At 40.4% G+C, this 11,783-nt stretch overlaps 1 non-coding gene across 1 annotated transcript; it reads left to right on the plus strand.

The window, feature by feature from the left end:
* The first annotated feature begins 6,246 nt into the window (after positions 1-6,246).
* On the plus strand, positions 6,247-6,352 carry LOC120106080. The gene has a single exon (XR_005508314.1). It is a non-coding gene; the product is annotated as a small nucleolar RNA R71 (small nucleolar RNA).
* The last annotated feature ends 5,431 nt before the right edge of the window (positions 6,353-11,783 follow it).

Here is an 11,783-nt window from a genome sequence, read left to right on the forward strand (position 1 = left end):
CCCTTACTCAGAGGCCGGCCCAACCCAAACGTGAGCCTTCACACTGACTACAAAATTGGTATAAATATTTAGTTCTATCTGCATCACCTTCGGCTCCTATACTTGGAAATTAATTAACCCACAATCAATTGAGATCTTCACTAATGGAACCGTTCACTACTATATTTAGCAAATTATAAGGATTCTCCTTGCACGGAATATTCATTCCCTCTACATATACCAGCCGTTCCCTGTCGATATATCCCAGCCGCCTCGAGGTACTTCGTCACCGAAAGAGAGAAAGAAAGCCCTTGTTGCACCCAGGACAACACTACAGGAAAAGTCGATTTTACCGACGCTTTTTACAAGCGTCGGCAATTTTCGGTCTAACGTCTAAAGTTGGCGACGCTTGTAAAAATCATCGGCAAAAGACGACGCTAATACGCATCGGTGTAGTGGCCTAAGACGACGCTAAAAAGCGTCGTCGGAAGCCAACGACCCCTCTCCAAACAACCCCCTGTCGGAAGCCACCCTCACACGCCTGTCTCTCTCTCTCTCTACCCGGCCACCGCCCTCCTCTCTCTCATCCCTCCTCCCTCCGTCAACCCATTCCAGAGATCGGAAAGCATCTATTTAACCAGTAGTATTACCCATATCTCTCTCGCCCATTCCTCGTCTTCTCTCTCTCTCTCTAGAAACATCGGTCACCCGTGCTTTATAGAGATAGAGGTACAGAGACCAAACCCTTCTCCAATCCCTCTTTTGCTCGATCTTTTCGACTTTTTTTTAGTTGTTTTCTCATATTTTCTTGGGATCTGTTCTACCCTCAGATGTCGATAAGTTCTATGCGATGTGCGATCTGGGTGAGTTTTTTTTTGTTTTTTTTTGGTAAAGATCGGTAGAAGTTTGAGATCAGGGTTGTTTTGGTGTTGGATCTGGTTCTTGGAATCGAGGGATTTGGGTGTGGGTTGATTTGATGCAGAGAAGGAGAACTTGTGCTTGTATGGGCATCTTGGAGGGATGTGGGAGGTGACGTTGCCGGCAGAGGAGGTGCTGCCGGAGCTGCCCGAGCCGGCGCTCAGGATCAACTTCGCGAGGGACATTGATCGGTTATTTCAATTTCAAAAATAAACCACGCAATAGCACGTATCCTGTAGGATAGTGATTACGGGTGTCGGTCCACAGGGATTGGAGACAAGTTATTTTTCCTAATTAAATAATTACTTCAAAGGGGATAAGCTAGAGTAAATGATAAAAACTAAGAATTAATATGGGTGTAGTAGTATGAATTATCTATGGAGAGAGGTGTTTAGGGCTAGATTCCACCGATAGATTTATATCCGTGACGCTTTTCAATGATTGAGTTGTATGTAAGACTTGATTGCTTCCGACTACAAGCCAAAGCAATCACAAAAGAAAATATAACTAATTTCCAGCATGAATCATCTAAGTCTAGCACAAACCATCTACTCTAACGATAAGCATGACCTGTCTAACCTAGCATGATGCATCTGATCATTAAGTCATTAAACATGAAATCGATGTCACATGAATATCTCCCCCAAACCACAGGTGTTGGATTCGATGAAATAGATCAATTTATGTAAAATATTTTATGCAAGATAAATGATTCACATAAATTGGATAAATCATAAGATCAATTGATAAATTCTTCATCATGCAACCTATCTTACAATACAAACTCAAATCAATAAAAATGAAACGAATACTCCTCTATGGCTTCATCAAACCCCTAAACCGAGGCTTAGCTGCTCATGGTGGCCGGAAGTCCTCCCATCTTCATAAAAAAATTGCTCTTCACTCCCTTCCGCTCCCAGCCTCTCTCTCTTCTCTCTTTTTTTATTTTATTTCTTCATCTCCCTCTCGGCTTTCTTCTTCTTTTCACTGAAACAGGGGGTCTCCCCTGTTTTTCTGTTGAACCGAGCTCTCCCCCCCCCCCCCCCGCTCTCCCTTCTTCGTCTTCCTCTTATAGCTCGCCGAAGACCAGCAGCGATGGATCCCGAGAGAGGAGGAGGGCGTGATGTTGGGAATGATCTCGGGCGAAGATGGAGCTCGAAGCGGGTGCCGATCCGGAAGGGGCTGGGTTACCGGCTCGTTGAATGCAGTCGGCTGGGATCGCGGTGAAGGCTGAATCACAGGGATTGGAGCTGGGAATCGATGAGAGGAACGCGGACGACCGGATCTCGGAGAAGACGGAGGAGCTGCTCGCTGGTGTGCTCGTTGGATTCGGCTGGAACGGGCTGATGCGGAAGAGCTGGATCTCGGCTGCTGGGAAGAGGGCTGGCCGCGGGATCGACGGGGAGACGCCGGAGGCGTCACGGGCGGAAGAGGAGGCGGAGGATCTGGATCTGGCTGCACCGCGTGGGACTCGTGGCTGGAACGGGCAGCGGGGCACTCTGTGAGGCGAGATCATGGGAAGAATAGATAGAGGGAGGAAGGAGATAAACAGTGAAACAATTTTATTTATTTATTTTTTTATATTATATTATTTCCCACTGTTCATATGAACAGTGTTTTTACGGGACACTGTTCATATGAACAGTGAATCCAGTGATTTTCCCCAAAATTATTTTTATTTATTTTATTATATTAATTATCTTCTTTTTTTATTTTCAATTTATAAATTTTATATGAAGGCTGGTAAGGAATTGCTTTGGGTTTGAGGTGGGTCATGATGGTTGACTTGTCCTTGAGCCCATTGTCATTTAATTCTTGCTAAGCTGCTTCAGATCAAACTCGACCGGTCAAAACCAAGACCATGACTTAATAAAAATATTTTCCATACAATTATAACTTTCAATCTAATCAGGACCAAAACCCATTTAATTATAACCTTAGCCGAGTCAACACAATCTCCTTATATGTTTTTCTATAGTTTTCATGAAAGATTGCAATCAAGAGAGAGAGACAAGTTCAAAATCTGGTTTAAGAAAAGAATTATTTACCTCTTACCATAATTTAAATTTAATTCAATGTTTATTCAATTTCATGGTAAAATATGTATTTATCAGTTTAAAAACATTGATAAGTGCTATGGAAGGATGACTAAATTATAAATTATTAAGCACTTATCACACCCCCAAATCTATGTTTTGTTAGTCCTCGAGCAAAATAAAATTAAAGAAAAGCTCTAACTCACTTTCGCAGGCATCGCGATTGCATTTACCATATGCAACAAGGCTTTAAACCCCTAGGTTACCCTAGTGGACGAGTTATAGTCTCGTGAGGGTTTCCAGTGAAGATACCCACAAACTTCAATATCATTTATTGTTTATGATTAATTTGTTGTTGTTGTTGTTGTTGTTTTTTTTTTTTAAATTCAAATCTAATTTAAGATACATAAATGATAAGAATTTCAAAGCACACACGGTTTTATTTACTAAGTCAGCCCAAATTCTAGATTAGTATGCAATCTAAGTTAAAGTCATTAAGTTTCTGTTTAGGGAGTTGTAAGACTCATTTATACTGGAGTGCTTGGTGAAATCTGGACCGTACACAAGCTAAGGGTTCGGATCTCCAAAATATTGTTAATACTAGTAGTTTCCAAGGATTGGTCGAAAAGACCTGCTCACTGATTCAAAATCATCATATCTGCAGGATTTCGAGAGTTGTGGATGTTTACTTTAGTACCTCACAGGCTTTATCTGTAATATTTCAGTTTACTCGAATTTTTACAACGACGGCTTTCACACTATTGTCTTTTTCAAGGTCAATACAGAACTTTTTTTTTTTTGAAAGATGTATAATTGTGTACTTTTACTCTTGTGGTGATTTCTCCGGGTAACGAGCAATCAGTCGACAACTCTCACACCAGTTGGCACAAGGTGTCAAGCATCAAGACTCCCCTACGGACTTATGCTCGGAGTCCTCATCACAAGCCCATTTAACCTTTGACAATAGGTAGCCCTTTTCGATGTTCCTGACTAAATCCTTTTTTATTGATGATTTTTTTTTTTTTTTTGGATTAGATAAGTATGATTCATCAGGGTCCAAGGTTGCTACTATACTATCAACATAATGTCGAGCCTAGACCTTAGAAGGGTCGGCCAGTGTATAGTGAAATTCCAAAGTATTAATTAGCTTACAACTCCCTAAGAGAGACTTAATAAAAAGAACTTAAATTTGTATAACTTCCCACTAGTCATTGGGCTTTTTAGATTTTATATACCTTGTGTGTTCATCATTCTCGCATAAATGTATATAGATTAGGGTTTTTTTTTTAACAAAAACTTTTTTTTTAATAACTTTTTTTATTATTTCATAAAAAATAAAAATAAACACATTTTATTTAAAAAAATATTTTTATTTTTTATTTTTTATTTATTTTTTATTTTTTTTATTTTTTATTATTTTTTTTGACGAAAATCAAGATGAATACCCCCAAACCTAAACCTACCATTGTCCTCAATGTTAAGAAATAATCTAAGAGAATTGGGTTGCCTCCCAACAAGCGCTAAGTTTATTGTCTTCAGCCAGACATAGTGAGATAGTTTTTGCATCTCCTTCTATGAGGTCATCTATTTTGTCTATCATAAAACACTCAATTTTCCTTGCGGGTTGGTCGGCAGCATTGAACACATTTAATTTTACCTTCATATTCCCAAATGATATGTTCATTACCCCTGTTCTACAATTGATGCACGCATTGGCTGTTGCTAAAAAGTGCCGCCCAAGGATCACGGGGATTTGTTTATTAGGATTGGGCTCATGTTCCATATCAAGGACAATGAAATCTACTGGAAAATAGAATTTATCTACCTTGACAAGAACATCTTCAATTATCCCACGTTGTGTTTTTACAGATCGATCAGCCAATTGAAGGGATACTGAGGTTGGTTTTAACTCACCTAAACCAAGTTTCTCATAAACTGAATAAGGTAAAAGGTTGACACTTGCCCCTAGATCTAAGAGTGCTCGATCAATGAAATTATTTCCTAAGACACAGGAGATGGTGGGAGCACCAGGATCTTTGAATTTTGGAGGGGTGTTGTGTTGGAGAATAGAACTCACTTGCTCAGTTAGGAAGACCTTTTTAGGCACATGTGTCCTAGATTTTCGCTTTTGTGTACAAAGGTCTTTGAGAAATTTGGCATAGGAGGGAACTTGTCTGATAGCATCAAAGAGTGGGAGGTTGATTTTAACTTGTTTGAAGACCTCCATCATCTCTTCTAATGAAGTTCCCTTTTTGCCAAATGGAGAGGGTGAAGTAAGAGCTTTAGGATATGGGGCCTTTGGGATATGAGTTTTGGCAGAAGGTGGACTAGGTGAAGAAGAAGAAGAAGGTTTTTCATTTGACACATTTCTATCCTCTTCTTCATCTTCCTTATTGTTGTCCTCCCCAATCTTATTGTCTACTACACGTCCACTCCTTAGGGTAGTCAAAGCATTGGCTTGTTCATGATGAATTGCATTTAGTTGATTTTCTTGAGCCATGTATTGTCCCCTAGGATTACTTAGTGGTTGGCTTGGAAGCTTTCCTTCCTCTCGCTTGTTTAGTGCATTAGCTAGTTGACCCATTTGGGATTCTAGCTTGGCGATTGATTGCGTATGAGAGTGCACTAATTGTGTAATGGTTTCCAAACCTTGAAGGGCGTTCAACACTTTCTCCTCAAAGGCTGTGTTTCTTTGGGGTGGAGGAGAAGTGTGTTGAAATTGAGTCGAGGGACGGTAGGGATGAATATTTTGTTGGGTTTGAAAATTTTGAGGATTTTGAAAATTTTGGGAATAGGGTTGGGCTGTGTTCGAAGCTTGCTGCTTCCAAGAAAAGTTTGGATGATTTCGCCATCCCGGGTTATATGTATTGGAAAATGGGTCATTACCCGGTCTAGGCAGTGTTTGAGCAGCATTGATGTGTTCTTGCACGAGTTCGGGGAATTGGGGCGCTGAAGGGCACTCATGAATAGGGTGGGATGGGCTAGAACCAATAGTACACACTTGTGCTTGGGAAGAGTTCATGTAATGCCCACCTATCATCAGTTGGTCAATCTTATGGGACAATGCATCTACCTTGCTAGACAGGTCCATAGAATGACTTATTTCACAAATGGTCCCTTTTCTTTGAGAACTCGGGGGTACTTGACGAGAACATGAAGCATGGTGGAGGGAGTTTTCATTAGATTTTCAAATAATTTCCATGCTTCATGCTCATTTTGAAGCATGAATGTCCCCCCACATGCGGCATCAATCATCTGACGGTTTCGTTCAGTCAATCCGTCATAGAAGCATTGCACTAGCTGCCACTTAGGTATTTGATGATGTGGGCATTTACGGATTAGGTCCCGAAATCTCTCCCAAGTTTCATGAAATTCTTCTCCCTCAGTTTAGGAGAAGCTTGTGATAGCACGTCTAAACTGGTTCGTTCTTCCTATGGGAAAGTATTTTTTTAAGAATTCTTGTTGCATTTGACCCCAGGAATGAATCGAGTTGGCTTCTAAAGAATTCAACCATTGCTTGGCTCTATCTTTAAGGGAGAAGGGGAATAATCTAAGTTTCAGAGCATCATCAGTGAAATTCTGAATCTTGACAATAGTGCAAATCTCAAGGAATTCATCTAGGTGTTTATATGGATCTTCATTGGTGAGCCCATAAAAAGATGGAAGCATTTGGATCACACTAGACTTTATTTCGTATTGTACAGCTGCTACCTCAGGTAATCGAATGCAAGATGGGGAAGTGTAAATAGTGGGAGTAAAAAATTCCCTCAGGAGTTTGGGTTGTTCTTCAGCCATCTTAAGAGGTGGGGATGATCCTAATGTTTTGATCTTAGCTCGAATGTTCCTAAGGGTTCGTTCTATTTCAGGGTCAAAAGGTAATAGGTTTCGTACTCTAGAACGACTACCTTGCATACACTAGTACTTGATCAATCAAGCATGCAATAAAAGATAAACACATCAATCCTTGTGTTTGTCCTGAAACCACTAGACAGCTCCTAACTGGTTTGAAGAGGGCACCTAAGCCTCCAATCCGGTCTAATAAACCGAGTTGACCAGGTAAGCTCCCAGGTAAGTGGAGGGGTCACGATGCGTTCGCAAAGGTCCCACTTAAAACCCACTTGCCTCGAACAGATGAACTGTCTCCCTTATAGGGACAAAGCTTGCCTAGACATCAACTAAGCCACAGAGCGAAATTGGTGCAACCTTCGGTGATCTTCGTCCTATTGAGCTCGAATGTCCCTAGGAGCCAATGTCTAATTGATTTTAATTAAAGTGACACTATGTGAGATTGAGTTCACCTAAGTTGGGCAAGAGTCCGGTGATGAAATCCGGCTCTTATCTTGTTGGGGTGATTGCCCTTACTATGTGCAGATTGATTTGTGTATGTGTATCAAGCATGCATTCACACTCTTGCTGAAATTGAAATCAAACAATCACCACAAAATTTCAAGCTAATAATTAATTTAAATAAGAAAGGTTTAGAGGTTACCAAAGAGAATTTCCCCAGCAATTTTAAATTTTTTTTTTAGCAAACCTCCAAAGCATTCCTTTCTGATAGCCCAGATCTCCTCTTCGATTCCTGATCAAATAAGACCAAAAGAAAAATTAAAAAAAAAAATTAGTAGAAGAGAAAAAGGAGATAAGAAAAGTAACAATAATAGAGAATAATTTATATATATATATATATATATTTTTAAAGTTTTTTTAATTAATTAATTTTTTTTTATGATAGGAAAAATAACTATGCAAGCAATCCCCGGCAACGGCGCCAAAAATTGATCGGTTATTTCAATTTCAAAAATAAACCACGCAATAGCACGTATCCTGTAGGATAGTGATTACGGGTGTCGGTCCACAGGGATTGGAGACAAGTTATTTTTCCTAATTAAATAATTACTTCAAAGGGGATAAGCTAGAGTAAATGATAAAAACTAAGAATTAATATGGGTGTAGTAGTATGAATTATCTATGGAGAGAGGTGTTTAGGGCTAGATTCCACCGATAGATTTATATCCGTGACGCTTTTCAATGATTGAGTTGTATGTAAGACTTGATTGCTTCCGACTACAAGCCAAAGCAATCACAAAAGAAAATATAACTAATTTCCAGCATGAATCATCTAAGTCTAGCACAAACCATCTACTCTAACGATAAGCATGACCTGTCTAACCTAGCATGATGCATCTGATCATTAAGTCATTAAACATGAAATCGATGTCACATGAATATCTCCTCCAAACCACAGGTGTTGGATTCGATGAAATAGATCAATCTATGTAAAATATTTTATGCAAGATAAATGATTCACATAAATTGGATAAATCATAAGATCAATTGATAAATTCTTCATCATGCAACCTATCTTACAATACAAACTCAAATCAATAAAAATGAAACGAATACTCCTCTATGGCTTCATCAAACCCCTAAACCGAGGCTTAGCTGCTCATGGTGGCCGGAAGTCCTCCCATCTTCATAAAAAAATTGCTCTTCACTCCCTTCCGCTCCCAGCCTCTCTCTCTTCTCTCTTTTTTTATTTTATTTCTTCATCTCCCTCTCGGCTTTCTTCTTCTTTTCACTGAAACAGGGGGTCTCCCCTGTTTTTCTGTTGAACCGAGCTCTCCCCCCCCCCCCCCCGCTCTCCCTTCTTCGTCTTCCTCTTATAGCTCGCCGAAGACCAGCAGCGATGGATCCCGAGAGAGGAGGAGGGCGTGATGTTGGGAATGATCTCGGGCGAAGATGGAGCTCGAAGCGGGTGCCGATCCGGAAGGGGCTGGGTTACCGGCTCGTTGAATGCAGTCGGCTGGGATCGCGGTGAAGGCTGAATCACAGGGATTGGAGCTGGGAATCGATGGGAGGAACGCGGACGACCGGATCTCGGAGAAGACGGAGGAGCTGCTCGCTGGTGTGCTCGTTGGATGCGGCTGGAACGGGCTGATGCGGAAGAGCTGGATCTCGGCTGCTGGGAAGAGGGCTGGCCGCGGGATCGACGGGGAGACGCCAGAGGCGTCACGGGCGGAAGAGGAGGCGGAGGATCTGGATCTGGCTGCACCGCGTGGGACTCGTGGCTGGAACGGGCAGCGGGGCGCTCTGTGAGGCGAGATCATGGGAAGAATAGATAGAGGGAGGAAGGAGATAAACAGTGAAACAATTTTATTTATTTATTTTTTTATATTATATTATTTCCCACTGTTCATATGAACAGTGTTTTTACGGGATACTGTTCATATGAACAGTGAATCCAGTGATTTTCCCCGAAATTATTTTTATTTATTTTATTATATTAATTATCTTCTTTTTTTACTTTCAATTTATAGATTTTATATGAAGGCTGGTAAGGAATTGCTTTGGGTTTGAGGTGGGTCATGATGGTTGACTTGTCCTTGAGCCCATTGTCATTTAATTCTTGCTAAGCTGCTTCAGATCAAACTCGACCGGTCAAAACCAAGACCATGACTTAATAAAAATATTTTCCATACAATTATAACTTTCAATCTAATCAGGACCAAAACCCATTTAATTATAACCTTAGCCGAGTCAACACAATCTCCTTATATGTTTTTCTGTAGTTTTCATGAAAGATTGCAATCAAGAGAGAGAGACAAGTTCAAAATCTGGTTTAAGAAAAGAATTATTTACCTCTTACCATAATTTAAATTTAATTCAATGTTTATTCAATTTCATGGTAAAATATGTATTTATCAGTTTAAAAACATTGATAAGTGCTATGGAAGGATGACTAAATTATAAATTATTAAGCACTTATCACACCCCCAAAAATTGATCGGTTATTTCAATTTCAAAAATAAACCACGCAATAGCACGTATCCTGTAGGATAGTGATTACGGGTGTCGGTCCACAGGGATTGGAGACAAGTTATTTTTCCTAATTAAATAATTACTTCAAAGGGGATAAGCTAGAGTAAATGATAAAAACTAAGAATTAATATGGGTGTAGTAGTATGAATTATCTATGGAGAGAGGTGTTTAGGGCTAGATTCCACCGATAGATTTATATCCGTGATGCTTTTCAATGATTGAGTTGTATGTAAGACTTGATTGCTTCCGACTACAAGCCAAAGCAATCACAAAAGAAAATATAACTAATTTCCAGCATGAATCATCTAAGTCTAGCACAAACCATCTACTCTAACGATAAGCATGACCTGTCTAATCTAGCATGATGCATCTGATCATTAAGTCATTAAACATGAAATCGATGTCACATGAATATCTCCTCCAAACCACAGGTGTTGGATTCGATGAAATAGATCAATCTATGTAAAATATTTTATGCAAGATAAATGATTCACATAAATTGGATAAATCATAAGATCAATTGATAAATTCTTCATCATGCAACCTATCTTACAATACAAACTCAAATCAATAAAAATGAAACGAATACTCCTCTATGGCTTCATCAAACCCCTAAACCGAGGCTTAGCTGCTCATGGTGGCCGGAAGTCCTCCCATCTTCATAAAAAAATTGCTCTTCACTCCCTTCCGCTCCCAGCCTCTCTCTCTTCTCACTTTTTTTATTTTATTTATTCATCTCCCTCTCGGCTTTCTTCTTCTTTTCACTGAAACAGGGGGTCTCCCCAGTTTTTCTGTTGAACCGAGCTCTCCCCCCCCCCCCCCGCTCTCCCTTCTTCGTCTTCCTCTTATAGCTCGCCGAAGACCAGCAGCGATGGATCCCGAGAGAGGAGGAGGGCGTGATGTTGGGAATGATCTCGGGCGAAGATGGAGCTCGAAGCGGGTGCCGATCCGGAAGGGGCTGGGTTACCGGCTCGTTGAATGCAGTCGGCTGGGATCGCGGTGAAGGCTGAATCACAGGGATTGGAGCTGGGAATCGATGGGAGGAACGCGGACGACCGGATCTCGGAGAAGACGGAGGAGCTGCTCGCTGGTGTGCTCGTTGGATGCGGCTGGAACGGGCTGATGTGGAAGAGCTGGATCTCGGCTGCTGGGAAGAGGGCTGGCCGCGGGATCGACGGGGAGACGCCGGAGGCGTCACGGGCGGAAGAGGAGGCGGAGGATCTGGATCTGGCTGCACCGCATGGGACTCGTGGCTGGAACGGGCAGCGGGGCGCTCTGTGAGGCGAGATCATGGGAAGAATAGATAGAGGGAGGAAGGAGATAAACAGTGAAACAATTTTATTTATTTATTTTTTTATATTATATTATTTCCCACTGTTCATATGAACAGTGTTTTTACGGGACACTGTTCATATGAACAGTGAATCCAGTGATTTTCCCCGAAATTATTTTTATTTATTTTATTATATTAATTATCTTCTTTTTTTATTTTCAATTTATAAATTTTATATGAAGGCTGGTAAGGAATTGCTTTGGGTTTGAGGTGGGTCATGATGGTTGACTTGTCCTTGAGCCCATTGTCATTTAATTCTTGCTAAGCTGCTTCAGATCAAACTCGACCGGTCAAAACCAAGACCATGACTTAATAAAAATATTTTCCATACAATTATAACTTTCAATCTAATCAGGACCAAAACCCATTTAATTATAACCTTAGCCGAGTCAACACAATCTCCTTATATGTTTTTCTGTAGTTTTCATGAAAGATTGCAATCAAGAGAGAGAGACAAGTTCAAAATCTGGTTTAAGAAAAGAATTATTTACCTCTTACCATAATTTAAATTTAATTCAATGTTTATTCAATTTCATGGTAAAATATGTATTTATCAGTTTAAAAATATTGATAAGTGCTATGGAAGGATGACTAAATTATAAATTATTAAGCACTTATCAGACATAGCGACACAAAGGAGCCGATGCGTAGCGACTCGTGGCTCCTTTCTGTCGCCTTCTTCTTCGGAGCCCGCTTCA

This window comes from Phoenix dactylifera, unplaced genomic scaffold (genome assembly GCF_009389715.1).
Source record: "Phoenix dactylifera cultivar Barhee BC4 unplaced genomic scaffold, palm_55x_up_171113_PBpolish2nd_filt_p 000451F, whole genome shotgun sequence".
Lineage (NCBI taxonomy): Eukaryota > Viridiplantae > Streptophyta > Magnoliopsida > Arecales > Arecaceae > Phoenix > Phoenix dactylifera.